General features: G+C 34.5%; 1 non-coding gene across 1 annotated transcript; it reads right to left on the reverse strand.

Annotated features, from left to right (window-relative positions):
* Positions 1-17,867: 17,867 nt before the first annotated feature.
* LOC100262470 (uncharacterized) lies at positions 17,868-18,701 on the reverse strand. The gene is made up of 2 exons (XR_009464467.1): positions 18,510-18,701; positions 17,868-18,250 (listed from the first exon to the last, which is right to left on the reverse strand). It is a non-coding gene; the product is annotated as an uncharacterized LOC100262470 (transcript).
* Between the last annotated feature and the right edge of the window lie 504 nt (positions 18,702-19,205).

A 19,205-nucleotide genomic window follows, 5' to 3' on the forward strand; every position in this document is an offset into this window, starting at 1 on the left:
ATTGTCCTTGAACTATCAATGTCACCAAGTAAGGAACCCAACCAGTGAGGTGGTTCTCCCACTATAGACATGTCTAGTCTTGTCCTAAAGAAGAGTCCATATCCCTTGATTCTTAGGGTCTAACCCACTGGTGAAGTGGTGATGATCCCAAACTAAGATGGGCTTAACAATGGAGGTCGTAGGCTTTACTAAGGCCCTCTCCCAATTAATCTTTTGAAAAGAGAGACTTTTAGTAATTATGGTAACCTTTCTTTAAATAAATTCTCTATCATGAGATTTTCCAAATCCGTTATTTATTTCTTAAACTAGGACTTTTGTGCTAAAATAATTGTTATTTTATTTCTTATCATTGAACTATCCAACCAGAACGGTTTCCTTATTCTCTTTAAGGAGGAGAGCTTGGAGAACCAACTATAGGTGTAGTTTTCCTTCTCTCACTAAGAAATAATAGGAAAACCTCATAAAGTTTAATAAATGGATAGTTCTAAATAAATAACAATAGATTTTAACAACAACCAGTTACAAGAAAAATAACATAGGAAAAAAAATTCCCATGAAAATTTATTTTCTTAAGAAAAATCCAAAAACTACTTTAATTTATTTTAATTGAAACAATATCTTGGTAAGCTATCTTAATCATGAATTATCCATCATATATTTTTCCAAAAATAATTTATTTCCTTAAATTAGAATCTTGTGCTGGGTTTCCTCTTCTTTGTCATTTGAGGTCAATTTACTTCATTTTTCACGTTTTTGTTCATATTGTATTTCTTAGTACTTCATTTATAACATTTCTAGTTGTTTAGCTTTCTTTCATAATTTTCTTAGTTTTTCTCAGTTTTATGTTTATGCGTATTCCATTCACTTAGTATGGCTAGTCGTAGGCACCAACATGAGGTGACCCCTCCTAAGTCACCTAAGCCCATTTAAGGCATCACTTTCTAAGGTCCTTTTAACTTAGGAGACCTCTCAATGAAGTGTTTGCATTGTCAGGAGGAACATGATCGTTTCTATGACTCATTTCATGACTTTCGTAACGAGGTTAAGTGTTCGGTCGACCTTAGAGTTTTCTAGGACACTCCTCTCCCCACCATTATCCATGAGTGAGGGTGGGAAACTTTTTTTTCTCTTTAAAGAACCTATTAACCCTATGTAGTGCAGATATTCTATGCGAACATGCACTTCATTGTTGCCGATTGTCATTTTTCGAAGTGACTTTCTATGGCCAGTCCTTCCTTCCTTGTCTTTTCTCGATCCATGAAGTGTGTACTTGGCATGTCACAACTTCATGCACACATTCCTTCCTTCTATTTGGAGGTATAGGCTCTCACTCGATGCCATTCTGACTTTTCTTTACAACATTTCTCATCATCTTCCTTCTTATATCTCCATTGTTGGCTTCTTCAAGCTAGCATGGCTCCTCGCTACCTTCTTCACTTACACTTTCTACCTCTCCACTTAACAAACCCAAATCCACCAATCTTCTACTATGTTCATTCACACCATTTTGTTTGGCCAATTGTTTGACATTGGCTAGGTCATCTTAGACGTGATGACTCCATATCATGATCCATTTTATAGAGGTGGTTGTCTTCCATTCGCCCTCTTTATCTTTAGGATTTCGGAGGACGTCAGATTCAGGATTGATCTTGCCTTGGGGGTCCAAGTTTCTCATGCCTTCTTGGATGGGAGCTCTTAGGCCAAAGACTATAGCCATGTGTATGGTCCTATGACACCCCCTACTCCCCATGGTCCTCAGGATGTCACTCCAGCTACACTAGCTGAAAATGTATCATATGAGGATCTTGTAGAAGAGAATGAGATCTAGGCAATGGAGTAGGATGCTCCCATGCCAAATGCTGATTATCCTAAGCCTGCTCTGAGGACTCATTCCAATCACAATCATGCTAGCTTATCTCAAGCTTCTCATACTACATCAACCTTGACTAACCTGACTACTATAAATATGATAGATTCCATAACCCATTTTCACCTAAGGATGGACTCATAGGACACTCAACTTTGTGAGACCCAAGGTCATCTTTCATAGATTATCTCATGGATTCACTCTCAGAGCGTCTCAAGCTCTGCTTTTTCTCTACCTCCTCCTGATGCTTAATGTTGATATTTATCTTTGTTATATATTGATTTGGATTGTTCTTTTATTGTATCTTTCTTGTATCCAAAATTAGTTTTTGATATATATATATATATGTTGATGTTGATGTTTTCTCTTACCCTTTTGTCTCTTGTGTGCTTTCTAGTCCATATTTTATATTTTTTGTCATTTATGAGAAAATGGGGAAGAATATTAAGCTAATTATTAAGAGATAGTTGAAATATTTCTTAACAAAAGGAAAAGAGAGATATTCTTTAAAGGGATAATTTTTTTCTTGAATTGTTTAATTCATTATTTATATAAATTTAATTCTTTTTTTTTATGTCATTCTTTTGTTATAGAATTGATTCTTAAGATAAATTAATTGAAATATTGGAGGAAACTAATCCTAATACATAGGGGGAAACCAAATCAACTATTAAAAACATGTCTTACAAGTTTAAAAGAGATACCTAACACAAATATTTCTTTTTGAATTGTCTCTCTCTAAAACTATTCTAAGTCATAGAAGTTTCTTTCTAAGATTTTCATTGCCTATTTTTTGGTTGAGATAAACCTTTGTACTTTGCTATTGATATATTGTGTCTCATCAAGCTTTTATAATGTTTAGTTGATTTGCATACATCTATAATCCTCTTGAGCTTTGCTTTGTACATTGGTGTTCCTCTTTCATGCTTTCACAATGCATCAAGCAAAATTTCTAACTATCATGTTTTTTTATCTTGACATTATTTTATCCCTCACATTGTTTTACCTTGGGTATAGTTTTCTTTATGTGTATAGATTACATGATTGGAAGATAAGTATTACAGGATGATGCAATGCATTTCCTTAAGTTATTTTTAATTGAGCATTAATGTGTGTTATGTAAACTCCTTTCTGAGGGTTTAAGTGAGTTTATGTAACTATGTTTTGTTACAAAATTACCAAAAGGGGAAGATAGTTAGGACATTAAGTCTTGTTCATAAGTTGACAATTTTGGTCCTATTATTGTTTGGCCATAAAAGTCCTTTAGATAATGATTTACTCTACATTAAAGATCAAAAGTTGTTGTTCATCCAACCTAGAAGTCATAGGATGTTTAAAAAGGTTTGGTTTGTGGCAAGTTAGGCTCCTAAGAGGTATAAAAAGGAACAATAACTTCTTAATGAAAATTGATTTTTTATAAATATTGAAAGAAACAAGGGATGCTCGAGTGGGCAGCAATACTCAAGTGATGGGATTGCTCAAATGGTTAGCACCGCTCAAGCAATGGTTAAGTGCACTCTAACACTCATGAATTTTCTACCAAGATTTGGAAGATATTTTTTATAATGTCACACAAATCTCATTTGGAAACCTTATGATACCGAACCTCTTCAGAATTTTTACCTATAAATGCCTCATTATAACCCTTCAAGGATAAGAGATCTTAATATTTTTGGAGAAGGTTTCATTAAGGAGAAAGCCTAATGTGCCACACAATTTTCAATCTCTCATTTATAGAATTCGAGATTTGAATCTTGGGTTGAAGATCTTCATCCCTTCAACGATGTTGAAGAGTATTCACTGGAGCAATCGGAAGTTGTTGATTCGTGAATGTGGATCAAGTTATAGGTATTGGAGAGTAAGTCTTCAAGGTAAAAGGGTCAAGTAAATCTATGTAAATTGATCTCATATAGTGTATTTAAATTAGTAATCTTAGGCTTCGTGGTTTTTTATCCCCATAGATAGTGTAAGGGATTTCCACGCAAAAATCCTTGTGCTTTATTGCATAGCTTTCTTGTATTACTTACATTGCCTATTATTGAATGAACTGATTATCTATAACTTCTCATAGAAAAAAAATGGGTATAGTATATAAATATTTATTTAAAATTTTATAAATACACCCATTCAACCCCCTCCCCCCATCCTCTCCCCCTTTGGGTGTTACCCTATTGGACTTTAGTTTGTCAATCCTAGATATGATGAGAACCATGTCTTTCTTCCATGGTTTGGGTTTAGGACGTCATCATCATGGTCCTAGAGAGTTTATAGCTACTTTGATCATGAAACATATTCGACCTTGGTTTTGTTCCCACAAAGTTTGATTATAGACATATAGTGTTTTTTTCTCAAAGAGAGGATTAAGACCCGTCTGCTCCATATCCCATTTGATTATCTTATCTACCCATACAAGATGAGCCTAGCGAAATACTCTATGAGAGCATCAAAGGTGCATTCACATATGAAATGATCATTAGTGGACCTAGCTTTGGTAGAGAGATTAATCTTGAAAGGCTTTTCCATTAACTTCATTTGAGTGATGGAAACCCTAGTACTCTTACTTATATAATGGTTGTTCCCCCATTTCCAAACCGCACTAGCTTGTTGACCTTCTACTTTCCCGAGGAGACTAGTGATCATGAGATTTTACCTGAACCTACTGATATGATGAATGGTGTTATTCCTCATTATGAGTATAACGATGAGATGTTTGTGACAAACATGAGTCAGTTTATCAACATTGTTCAGTCAAAGTCTATTTTTTCATTTGATATGTTTGGAGTTTAGGCATTGAGATTTTAAAGAATTTTAAGCCCATTCCTATCTTGAAGCTGCTAGAGCATGTTATTTTATTTATGATGTACTTGAGGGCACTATTTGCCCAATTATGGAAGAGTTCGTTCCTATGGGCCTACCTATTTTTTATTATATACTATCAAGATTTGTCTCTAGTCCTAGTGATGTACCTACTTTCCCATATACGGATTTGAGCATTTTTTTTTTAGTATTTTCTTGGCTCTTATGATGATGTTTCTTTATGTGCATCCCATTTATCCACATCACATGTGTTTGATATGGATGATGAGTTCATACAACATGATTCAGATGAGACCACTTCTAACTATAACCCAAGTCACAAAAATCAAAGAATTTCACCTGATTTAAGAGACGTTGAGATTGTTGACCTTAGCACAATAAATCAACCTAGGGAGTTGAGGATTGAATTAGACTTGTCCATAGATGAGAATGATAGACTTCTTTAGTTGCTCATATCATACTTAGATGTTTTTGTATGGTCTTACAAGGACATGTTAGGACTTGATCTTTCCATAGTTTTACATCACTTACCATTTCCACCTTATGCTAGACCAGGTAAGAAAAAGTTAAGGCGACTGAATCCTCAATGGAGTTTGCAAATGAAAGAGGAGATTTAGAAGCAACTCAAAGTTGAATTCTTATCAGTGGTTGAGTTTCTTGAGTGGTTAGCCAAAGTCATCTTTGTTCCCTAAAAGGACGATAGAGTTAGAGTTTGTGTTGACATTCGAGATCTCACCAAGGCTAGTTATAAGGATGACTTTCCTCTCCCTTACATCAATATATTGGTTGATACTATTGTAGGTCATTCAATGTTGTCTTTTATGGATGATTTTTCTAGTTATAATAAAGTCTTGATGCCTCTAAAGAATGTGGAGAAATTAGAGGGCATAATCAACACATGAAATCACATCAAAGATATGATACGTACAGGATTTTGGGTGCAGTGAGTTTATCAGAACGCAGCATGAATTTGAACATAAGTTTGTAGCGTCATCCCCACCAATATTAGAGCGGTCCAAAAAGGCATATAAGGCCACTCATGTAGGACCAACCATATACATAGTCCGGCAAAGGACCTCATGCCAAAATCTGGGTATGAATATCAATATTCATATATCTCGCATGCAATGTAATTATTTATTTTTTTGGCTTTGAATATTAGGACATGGTAGCTGGGCAGCTTGGGGATATATGCGATAATGTGTAGACAGAATGAAGATGGAAAATCCAAATTGGATTTAGGAGATAGCACCATATTTATTTTGTTATGTTCATAGTCAAGATTCTCATGCCACTTTGTCTCATTGTGGGTTATCTCTTCTCTACGCATAGTCCTTTTATGCTTTCCTAAAGAAATGATATGAGGGGTGGTGGCGCACTTGCCCCCACCCACAGCCCACAAGGCCCTTCCCTGCCAATCTCCACTCATACACAAAGTGAAAATTTTGCAAACCCTAATTGAATTAAGTCACTTTCTTTGCATTCATATGGATTGAGTGATTGACTTTGCCAACTTTGTGGGGTCGAGTGCTATTTTACTTTGGACCCGCCCCCTACACTTTTTTGTGCTGTGGGTCAATGTGATTGGGTTAGTTTTATATGATTTTGGTGAGATTATTGGGTAGACAGCTAAATCCAATGAGCCTAGCTGCACAGATTTTCTTTCTAGGAAAGGGGATATACATTACGCCATACACATTTTTGAAATTCAACTATTATTACTTTCACCCTTTTTCAAAGTCCCTTTGCATCACTTTCATCATTTTACAACACCTGGGTCAAACATTTGATTAGGTGAAATCAATTCTTTTGTTTCCTTTGATAGATTAAGATTTCTGATCCAGCATGCCAAAAGAAGTGAACAAGTACACTTCTTCCACAGACGACTTTGCATGAAATTACTGTTGCTACACAGTGAAATTAATTGACGATGGACTCTTGAGCTAATTTGGTTGATTTGCTTAAAGTCTCCTATTTTAATCATAACAATCCTTGAATTTTCCACTGCTACATGCCTAAATGTCTTATGTAACTTACATTCAAACCAAACAAAAAATTATATCACATAATCTCTTCTTCTTTTTTCCAAAATTTCAGTCATTTATTTAGCAGCTGGTTAAGATTGTATGCATCATTTTTTTAATCAAATTTGTAAGGTCTTATCCCCCAGTCCTGCAATCCGACAACAAAAGCAAAGGCATGGAGAATAGTCATATGATAACAAAAATGATGAGAAATAAAGGAAAAGTCGCATGCCCATCTCCCAATAAAAATGGCACTTTTGAATAACTTTACGTGTTCTCATTTGTGTTATTTCAAACTCTCAGATTTTGGTAGACCTCATCTTCTTCATGAAATCAAGAAGCTTTATTGCACCATTGGATTGAAGATGTCCCCGGATGACAGATGGACAGTTGGAGTCAGCCAAAGTAGACTTCCCATTCAATTAACCAAATCTTGTTTCTTCAACCCACAAAAACATATTTACACAATGACATAGCCTACAGGTAAAGAATGATAAAGAATTTTCCATTTTTATTTATATATATATATATATATATATATATATATATATATATATATATATATATATATATATATATTGTAAATTTACTGTCGGTGGATGAGACCACATGCGACATGTCCATGTATAAAGCATCTGAACGGTAATTAGGTCTTTCCCTCAAGCGAAAGGTCTCAAACTGGTGTTCGCATAGTTAAGTCTGTCAAGTGCTGCCTCCTCTTTCACCAGAGCAAAAGTCATGATTCCCAACACACAGATAAAAATAAAGAAGCAAGAAGCAAAGGCATTTTACTTGAGTAACATGGAGCCCCCTTTCCCTACCATGCAGAGTAAAAGTAAAAACTCAGCTAGAATTCTAACTTGGAAGTATAAACTTGAAGTGGGATTCAGAAAGGGAATAGTATTGGTATTCAATCCCAATCAATATACCGAGGAAAAGACATATCAATTGGTATTCTCCAAGCAATCCATGAGTTTAAATTGGGTGGACTAGAATGAAAATCAAGCTTGTGGCCAACAAGCTTCTAATCAAGTCATGTACCCAGCTATCAAGCACGCTTGGGACATTTTCTGCTGCCTTTTCTCTCTCTCTTTCCAATCATGTTATCCTACTTCATCCAATACCATCATAAGAAGTATTTTCTCATACTCCATGCAGGATCTCATATATCCCTTGGTGTAAGCCGTTGGGATAGAATCATCAGTTCATTAATGAGCTCCAAACAACCTAATATAATACTTTGGATTTGATTAAAATTGATGAAAAATATGTCTTAGATTGCTTGCATGGAAACTCATTCTAAAAACTCGTGAGAAAAGGAAAAAGAAAAGAAAAAAAAATTACCATTGACATCAAATGTCCCCACAAAATTTAGGAGATAAGTTTAGGGGTCTCCAAAAAGCCCGCGGCCCGGCCCAAGCCCGTCCGGCCCGAGCCCGTTTATGGGCGGGCCGGGCCGCGGGCCTAAATTTAGGCCCGGCTCGGCTCGTCGGCCCGCCCGTAGGCCCGGCCCGTCGGCCCGCCCTTAGGCCCGCCCATTTAAAAAAAAAAAACTACAAAAATAAAAAGTATTAAAAAAAATATTCATTTCAAAATTTTATTCATTGAATGTATAATTACATTTAAAAATGTGGGAAAAGTTTACATCACTACAAAATAAATACATCCCAACTAGGTTGGCACCTATTTATTTGTCAATCATTTGTATTTTTCAACCACAAAAAATAAAAATAAAAATATAATATACATTTAGTCATTATTTTCTGGCGGTGATGGCGAACTATCATGCATCCATGAAGATCTTGATAGTTTTAAAGATTCCATATCGGCAAGCATCTCTGTTTCTCGAATGGAATCGTACATCCTTTTTCTGCAATTTCCCAATCTTTTACACATATCCCTGCTTCAATAACGTCTGGCGCTAAGTTGCATCGTTTTTTACTAATAACTCTTCCACCTGCACTAAAAGCAGCTTCTGATGCAACTGTACTCACAGGAACTGTTAGTACATCACGAGCAATTATAGAAAGCACAGGATATTTGTGTTGATGTGATTTCCACCATATTAAAATATCAAAATCTTCTTGATCTTCAAATGGAATTATATCAGTATTAAGATATTTATCTAAATCAGATGTATTATTTGGAGAACTATTTGTTGTCTTTTTTCGACTTTTCAACATTTCTAGAGCTCCTTTATAAAAAGATGAGGAGTTTGTAGATGTAGGTGGTAATTTATTAGTATTAATATCATTACCATATTTTTCTTTATAATAGTTATATAAATTATATAATAATGAATTTATTTCATTTTTAATTTCTTCAATTTTTATTTGGTCATTAAAATAAATAATTGTTAACCATTCATCCAAAGCTTCAAATTTCAATCTAGGGTCCACAATTAAAGCAATATAAAAAATTAAAGGTATTTCTCCCCAATATTTTCTAAATTTTTCTATCATTGCAAATATTGTATCATTAAATATTTCAAAACTTAAATATTTTTGAAGTACAATAAAAATATTAGTTATTTGCATAATAACTCGATTTGAAGTTGGATAATATACACCACAAAAAATGTTTGTTGAAGTATCAAAAATTTCAAAAAGATCTCTTAAAAGATCCGCAACATGTCAATCATAATCACTTAATGCATAAATATCTGCTTCACAATCATTGTTAATTACTTGTATTTCATATAATTCGACTACTTTTCTATATTTTGTAATATTTTGTAAAAGTTTATATGTGGAATTCCATCTAATGGCCATATCCAAATTTATATTTTTTCTTTTCATATTTAACATTTTGCAACAATAAAAAAATAATTCATGTTTTGCTTGAGAACTATTAATACTATATGCAATGCCTCTAATTTTTTCCAATGTACTATCAACATTTTTTAATCCATCCTTTACAATTAAATTTAAAATATGTGTACAACAACGCACATGAAATATTTTAGCATGATCATCTTTTACTTGCCAATATAGTTTTAGTCTATTTATTGCTGCATCATTATTAGCAGCATTATCTAATGTTACTGTCAATATTTTATCACGAAGGCCTAAATTTATAATTTCTTCATTTATTAAAGCTGCTATATTTTTACCACTATGTGGAGCATTTATTAATTTAAATGAAATTATTCTTTTATTTAATTTCCATTCATTATCAATGTAATGAGCAGTTATACATAAAAAACCAGTGTGAGTTAAAGATGTCCAAATATCAGATGTTAAACAAATATTTCCTTCAAAATTTGCAAAAAAATTTTTTAAAATTTCTTTTTGTGTATAAATTTTTTTCATAATATCTCTTTTAACTGTATTTCCAGACCAACCTTTAAATTGAAGATTAATACCTCGTTGAATTGTTCCTACAAAATCATGAGTTTCCATCATGTTGAAAGGTTGTTCTGCTCTTATTATATAATCAATCATTTCTTCACGACAGTTAGATTCATCATAAGAAAATGTTTTTAAATTTCCACTTTCATTTTTACCTAATTGCATATAATTTCTAATATCTACATTATTTTTAGTTTTACAATTTTCGTGATGTCTTTTTAAATGACTTGTGCCTGCATTTGAGCCACCAGTAAGAAATTTATTACAAATTTTACATTTTGCTTTTATTTCTTTTTTATTATTTTCTAAAATTATTTCTACTCTATCAAAAAAATTCCATATATTTGAAGTAAATTTTTTGTTTGATGATATTTTATCACATGGACTAGATGAAGAAGCACTTGTTGTCATATTATAATTATTGATAAAATATTATGCCAAAAATAATAAAGTAATAAATATAAAAAAAAAAATGTAACAAAAAAATAAAGTAGTAGGGGTGAAGTATGTTACTCAATTAGAGAACCGATGCAGAAATTCCTAGCAAATTTGAACTCTTGGAGCCACCAATGCTTGTTTTGCACCACCAACAATATTGTATAATTTGAGGGAAAAATAAAAGAATTTGAAATATTGTAGAATGTGAGAGAAATAGAGAGAGAAATAGAGAGAATTTGATGAAAAAATGAAAAGGGAGAAGATGTATTTATAGGAAGGTTTTTTTTTTAAAAAAAAAAAAAAAAATTGGTCATGTGACCGTTGCCCAACGGTCACATGGCAGCTGGGACCATGGGCTGGAGCTCCAACGGTCACATGACCGTTGGAGCCTTTAATTTTTTTTTTTAAAAATAATATACTTTATGTTATATATATATAACTAACTCTAACATTTAACACAAAAGAAATGTGGCTTAGTTGGTTAGAGCCTTTACATTGAACCATGTGGGGAGGGGTTCGAATCCCCCCCTCTCCATTCATTTCTAAAGCCATTTTGGCTTATTTAAAAAAGCCCAAGGCTTGGCCCGCCAGCCCGGCCCGCAGCCCGGCCCGCCCAGCCCGCTAGCCAGCGGGCTCATAGGCCGGGCCGCGGGCCGAAGATTTTTCCCTGGCCCGGCCCATTGACCAGTCAACGGGCCCATAGGCCCGGCCCGAGCTGGGCCGCGGGCCTCCTATTTACGGCCCGGCCCGGCCCGGCCCGCCCGTTGGAGACCCCTACCTGGAAGCCACACAAAGGGGAATAAAATTTAAATCATTCCCCTTATTTTTATGAATATTTAATTTTTATGGATATTTGAACTTCTAGAATATGGGAGCTTAGTAAGTTATTTAGAATGAGGTTGGCCATTGATGGAGGGCAAAGCATTTCTATTGGTTGCATATCTTATCATTACCAATGGGATGCTATAAAGTATAGTAAAGATAAATACAAAAAGATTTCTGGTAAGAAATACCAAGCCAATAGAATTTATCAAGTACATTTCATTGTACCTATCAATGCCTATCAATGCCTGTTCATTTCATTGTTGACAAGTAATTGTTTGAGACAATCCAACAGAAACCTTATAATAATACGCCCAGCATTAGTATCAAAATAGATGCACATCCTTCTACCAAGTGATACAGAATCAACCAACTCTATATGCTTGAGCTTTCACATTGCCTTCAGCGTGCTTCATACTGCACAACTGTAGAAAAAAATTAAAGAAAGTAATGTTCAATGATTATAATATAAGTGAGAGCTAATAAATAAACCAACCAAACCAACAATTGAGTTAGATTCAACCCATTAATTGTTCCCTTTCTCTTTTCCTTCCTTTTTTTCAATTTGAATAATTATAGGCAAGCAAGAAAACCAAAAGGCACAACACTTGTGCTACCTAGCTCTTAACCATTCCATAATAACACATGCTCTCTCAATTTTTTGCTCCCCTCTCTTGTACACTAAGGCAAGGGATACTTACTCTGCATGCTAGGAAGTTCCTAATTGTAGAAAATCAGCATCCGTTCTCTATAGACAAACACCCACTGAAGGGGCCAAGAAATTAGTCCCTAACCAGATACATCCCCCACAATACCAGAACACCTAGAAAGGGGGAACGAACCAGACAAAAAAGGAAAACTAAGCTACATGCCTTCAAGACCAAACCTAAAAAAGCAACTTGCTGCAACCCGCTAAAACACAAAAACACAGACAATTCTAGAAAACTGATGCGAAAGCCTGCTCACGGAGATCTCCATACCCACCCCACCACAAAAGCTCTATTACGTTCTTTCCAATAAGTCTACAACAAGCTCAAAGAGGCTGCTTTTCGCACCACTGACCTTCTCTATAGACACCATAAATTTTTAAAACACAACCCTGATAGCTGAAAGAGAAGCAACCACAAATCTGAATTGGTTCAAATAAACAATGCAAAATCCAATGGTCTAATGTCTTGACACATCTTTCTTACAGATACAACACCAACAACATCTCGCCAATATTGTTAACATATCTTGGAAATCACACTCACTGTCAACTGGAATGACTGGAAGGAAGAGGAGAAAAATGCAGCAAGAGAAAAGGAGAACACAATTAAAATAGAAAAGATAAGCACCATTTTCAAGGGGAATTTTCATAAACATGATAGTCAAGGTGCCCACATCGAATAGAGCTGCAAATAAATGATTTAAGGAATTCATATTTGAATTGTCAGCATGTGCAAGAAGATTATGACAACCTCTACCAAGAATGTCGGCTATGTTGCATGAGTAAATTAAGCAAAAGTTCACTTAGTATGCTGTCAAAATTCATGAACAAAACATTAAGGAGGTCAATCACCCTGTAGAACAGTAGGCAACATGACACAATGCATCACATTTTGGATTAAAGTAATTGCTGATGACTCTTTCACTACATACATAGTGACATTAATATAAATTGAAAGGCTGGAAAAAATGTAGTTAATGAAGGAGGAAACTGAATACAAAAATGCATTTTTAAGTCAACTGCCATAGAGGCAGTTATTCAAGCCTTTCTGTGCAATAGAAATTCAATTTAAGCATCATTTTCTTCAAATCTGTCATTCATACCTTGTGATCATCCTCTCTTCTTAAGAAAATTTCCTATAAAATCTAAAGAATTCTTCTCAACATGGCAATATCCTAATTCAATGTAAAAAAAAAATAAAAAATAAAAGCTACCATGCTTACACCTTTTAGATCCTCTTCCACCATCCCTCCTCCCTCCATTTCTCCCTCCCTCTAGTTTACAAACAAGAGAAACATTTAGACCCAACCTAAATCTCCATTTCCATGATTATCAATGTCAACCCCTTCTGCTCCATTTACAGGACAAGGATTCAACATTTCCTTAGACTATTCTCACTCTCTGATTTTCAAGACGGTGTGTCATGTTACACAACCAATACTTTTGTCCTATCATCTTCTATATATATATTGATAGTCAATATACAAATGGGCACACAAAAGCATACACAACATAAACAATGGAGCCACAAGGCCAACTAAAGCTGAGGAATACACACAAAGCAGCTCTCTTCCTCCTTTTTCCCTACAAAAGATCCATGCCAACTTAGAGCATTCTTTTCAAAGAACTACATCACCCACTTTATTCCAAAAAGAGTGTAAATTAGATGTCACAAGATGACTACTTTTGAGCATCAAAGGAGAATGCGATCAACCGTTTCTTCTCCTTTGCACAAATAGCACATGTTCAGCATCTTCCATTTCCTCCTTTTGAGCTGATACAACATTAATATCATTCCTCACACAGCTTTCCAAGCAAAAAAAATCCAGCTTTTGACAAGTCACAAGGATTCCAAACAATGCTGGAAAGAAAAGTCCCTATTCTTCCATTAGATAAAGTGTAAAGAGATTTAACTAAAAAATTGCCACATTTCAAGTTCAATTAAACCATTTTATCTTCAACATCCTTGCAAATTGATAGTGCTTGGAATCTCCTAAAAAAGATCCACCCCATCTAGCTCTCAATCATGGATGTACCTAGTGAAATGAGGTTTGCAAAAAACTCCTCATTTTTTTTTTGCTCTCACACATCAGTTATCATCTTTGGCAATAGCTATGGAAAACAACTCAAGGAAAGCCTCTCCAAGAGATAGGTTAACACACCCTCTATCCTTCCAAAATTTCTACCTTCACCCATTGCCCACACTAAACCGGTTCTACTGTTGAAGGCCTCACTTCTGATAGTCTTCCACACTCCCCACTTCATACCCTTCCCTTGCTCCTCTTCATCGTCATCCCCTTCCTTCCTCCCCATACTTCCCTATAATCACCTTCTTCCAAAAGGAGCCCTCTTAGCAACAAATCTCCAACAACATTTGTCAAGGAGAGAGCCTTGTTAAGGTTGGACAAACTTCTAATACCCAAGCCTCCATTCCTCTTATCCATATATGGACCAATTCACTAGATATGGCTTTTGCACGAAAGCAATTCCCCTCTTTGCAACAGACAAGATTGGGGTCTAAGAGCAAGATATTGATTGGTTCCTCAATTAAGATCAGTTTCATGATTGTCCCTCGTGATGCTACTTATTTTTATAATAAACATGTTCAAGCAGGGGCAATTAATTTTGATTTAGAAGACAGGTCTTTCTATTTGAAAGCAAGTATCCTAAAAATGCCTTGCTGCCATTTCTTCCTTCATCTCTTTACAACACAACCCCCACCTTTGGGCCCCACCTCCCACCTTGAAACCTTTTGTCCATATCACCAACAAAGCAACCAGAACAAAAACCAAGTACAAGTAACTCAAGAAACACCTTTAGCCTGCCTCAATATTACAAAAGGATTAATTTTTCAGAAAATTTTCACATATCCTATAATTGCCGTCAAAGCAGTGGGAACAAAAATCAACTATATAACTAATGAAATACCTTTATCCTACCACAAGACTACAAGAAAAGGATTAATTTTTCTGCAAGTTATCACATAACAACTGCCACAATCTCCCCCATAAAGATCATTTTGTACACTTCTACTTTATGTTCCTACAGCTACACTATAACTCAACCAATCCATTACTAAAAAGGGGCTCCAAAAAAAGGAGAATAAAGTGGAGTGACTTCAGAAAATGAAAGGCAAAGAACTTAAATTGGGACCATAATACAATTTAATGTTTTTTTGGGTCCCCATTGGGACTTGAACTTCGAAACTCCTGTAAACCCACCCCAACCCTTTGCCACTAGAGCTAGGCCTCAAGGGTCATACTACAATTTAGTGTTAAACAAAATATTCACAAGCTGAAACCAATTCAAGGCTGAAAGTAGTTTTTTCTGCTAGGTTTCTAATAAAGCAGTTAGCCCGAATCCCAAAAGGGCCTATGGGATCAAAACAAACTCATGAAAAAACACTTTATAAGAAAATGGAAAAGCCATTAATGCAGGTTCCTCAAACAAATCACTCCTATAAATGGGGAAACAAGCAAATTAATGAATAAAATTAACTCAAGTAGAAGTATAAGAGGTTAACACCATGGCCATGGACAAGGACAGTGGCAGAGCCAGAGAAAGAGTGGAGGGAGGGGGGCGGGCAACATATGATCTTTACCTTACATTGGGGCAAAATGAGACCAAAGTGCCCATATAGCCTGGTGGTAGATATGTATATTTTGCACAATCTGGACCTGGGATGGGTGGGGGGCGGCATGGGCATAGCGAAAAAGATGGTTGCAACTCAATTCAATAATGAAGAAAGAAGCGAATAATCCTACCCAACAAAACGACTTGGAAGAGATAGCCATATAAGGCCATATAGAAGACTAGGGTCTAACTACTTCCGGTATACTGTGTTCGCAACTTTAGTTATATATACATATACACAGTATACTGGAAGTAGTTACATATATATATGTATGTAGTTATGTATATACTCTTATTTGCATATCCAAAAAGGAAAAAAAAAAAAAAAAACCTGAGGGTGTAACCAATAATAAATTAAATGCTACAGTTTGTACCACAATATTTTGCAAATCATGTGAACATGTTCCACCATATAAATCAAACAAACTACAATTTATGTAATTTATATCCTTTCCATCACTTTCTCACAAAATTCAATTCCTATTTTTCCCTTCCAATTTAATTATACTACAATATTAGGGCTTTACCGAAAGCCCCAATTATGCTAAATTTGATAAGTCTCAAACCCGAAGAAATAAACCAAAAGATATGAGCAACTTTCAATTACCAATAAAATAACCAATTTTCAAGTTTATAAAGTGAATATCAACTAACACACTAATAAAGTGAAGATGCTTCAGATATTGCTTACTTCTACGGGTTCGCTTTTTGTACAAGATGCAGTAACCACATTCACGGCATTGAATCACATCGCCAAGCTTCAGGGTGTTTTCTTGCCCACAGTCTACATCCAATTAAGGGTCAGCCACTAAGAACCAAACATCTTCATGGTGATAACAAAATTATTTTGATAAAAAAAAAACAGCGAGAAACTAATAAAGCTCTGTTCGTACGCCCAACAAGAGGGAAGAGGAAAAGAAAATTCCATAGCAATTCAACCAAAACTCGTTTTACATTACATTCCTGAGATTTCTCGGGAACCAAACAAGTTGAACATCTTTAATGTGGGGTTTTATGAAATTATTGAACATCTTAAAGGTGAAAACGATTTTATGTTTGGTTTGGGTTTTATAATCAATTAATTTATTGTAAGGATGATAACATGGTGGGTTTGGGTTTAGAATGAGTCACTCCACCCCGATTTTATGTTATTTATATAAATTAGTTTTTTTTCCCCATCCTAATAAGAATATTAAATGAGATGGGACTAAGAATGAAGATCTTTCATCCCTTTTCTATCCGACTTTTTGGTTTTAAGGAGCTTTTGCCTTTGCCAATTCTATGAGTCTTTTTCTTTTTTGCATATGACATTATTATTCCCTTTATTAAGATCTACTAATTCAAACTAAGTTGTCTCATGATATTTTGAACCCAACTCATATACCGTTTTAATGGACGAACAATTTAATTCTTGAAACATTCTATAACCTTAAATAAAGAAGAACCAATAGATTTGATAATTATATTAAACTAAATATATTTTATGAATAAATAAATATTACAATTTTTAATATATATATATATATATATATATATATATATATATATATATATATATATATAATTGTGATGACACAGGATAAAATTAAAACTTGACTCAAGTTATAAAAAAAAGTTACCAAATCTATCCCTTTTCCGTTTACTTTTATTCTAAATTTGAATATCCTCATTATTAATGACATATTGAAAAGGGGTATATGCTCAAGCCAATTAGCCAATGATGGGAACGATTTGAGGTTGGGTACATGCATGAATTTGCCAATTCATCAATTCGAAAAAAGGGGGTTTAGGAAAGGAAGTTGATTATGGATTATCAATAATCCTAGAATTGATTCTTCTTGGGTCGATGCCCGAGCGGCTAATGGGGACGGACTGTAAATTCGTTGGCAATATGTCTACGCTGGTTCAAATCCAGCTCGGCCCAATAATTCGCTGATCCAACATGAAATACTATAACCCATTTGTTCGTTAGAAATGTCGGATACAGAAGAATAACGAAAGTCAGATTTTCTGATATATACCTACCCCCATTTATTTGTATTTGCTTTACCTACAAATTCTGATCTTGCTAATGATCTAGATTCATATCAGGATCTGTAAGTATAAAGTCTAAGGAAAGGAAAAGAGTAAAGAAAAAAAATACTTTTTTCATTGAAAAATGGATGTACCTCCACAGATGTAGCTAACAGGTTCGGGTTGCGAATCCATTTTGGAAGCAGAGCTGCTGCTATGCAAGGCGGCGTTAGGGTTCTGGAGCTGCTGCTATGCAAGGCGGCGTTAGGGTTCTCCTTCAGTAAAAGCGGTCAACATTGAAATGAGAGGCGCAGATCTTTCTGAAGATATGTATTCTGTTCCCGGCTGGACCGGAGCAGGGATTGAAAAATCGGAAAATGTCGCCTATATTTCGAAGAAATATCGGATATCGGACGGCGCCGAAACGATAATCGTCACCGATTATCGATCGACGGAAAAATCGACAAAAAATCGGCAAAATCTCCGATATATCGGCGAAATATCGGCGAAATACCGATTTATCGGAAAATTTCCCGATATTTTCCTACCAGTCCAGCCCGCGCACAGGATACAAAATCTGGCTCAAAAATCGTGGATTTAGGGTTCGTGAAATTTAAATCCAATGGCACAACAACAAAGAGACCCTTAAAACAGATCCAGAAAACACAGGGAGCAAAAGAAAAGCAAATTTTTTGGTTTTCTTTGGGGGTTTTGAATGGATTTTCTCGGAAATCAAACGAGAATGAATTTTCCCGGAAATCAAATGGGGGATGGATTTTCTTGGGAATCAAACGGGGGTTGCAAAAAAAATAATATCAACGTGATTAGATTAGTACCTGCGAGGATTGAGAGTGGCAGAGGAAGATAGGTCTTTTTAGGAAGAGGAACTCTCTTGGCTGGAGGGCAGCTTTAGCGGCTGGAGGGCAGCTTCAGAAAAGGGGAAAGGGGAATTCTCTCGGCTGGAGGGCAACTTGAGAAGTGGGTGGCCCTTTTAATTTTTAGATTTAGTAGAGGTAAAAAAAAAAAAAAAAAAACCAAGCAATTTTCCTTTACCCATATAAATAATTATAAATTATTGAATTTTATTTTGATTATTAAATAAATTAATATTAATAAAAAAAAGTTGTTACTATATGTTTTTAATAAAATTTTAAAAATTAAATCTCAAATAAAATATTTATATAAATTAATTTAATTTTTATTTAAAATATAATAAAACATATTTTAATAAAAATATTTTAAAATTTTTTAAATAAACATTATCTTCAGCAAATTGGGTCATCTTCATCTAACAATATAATGAAATCACATCGATCTCTTCATTAATATAAGGACTATTGTAATATCATATGTATTATATTTATGTATAAATTATTTTTATTCAATAAAATCAAATATTTTTTAATTCAATTCTAACTCTATATACTTTCAAAATTCATATATATTATTTTTAAAATTCAAATATCGAATCTACCAATATATCTTTGTTTAAAATATCTTTTTAATTATATATATATATATATATATATATA

Source organism: Vitis vinifera, chromosome 16 (genome assembly GCF_030704535.1).
Source record: "Vitis vinifera cultivar Pinot Noir 40024 chromosome 16, ASM3070453v1".
Classification (NCBI taxonomy): Eukaryota; Viridiplantae; Streptophyta; class Magnoliopsida; order Vitales; family Vitaceae; genus Vitis; species Vitis vinifera.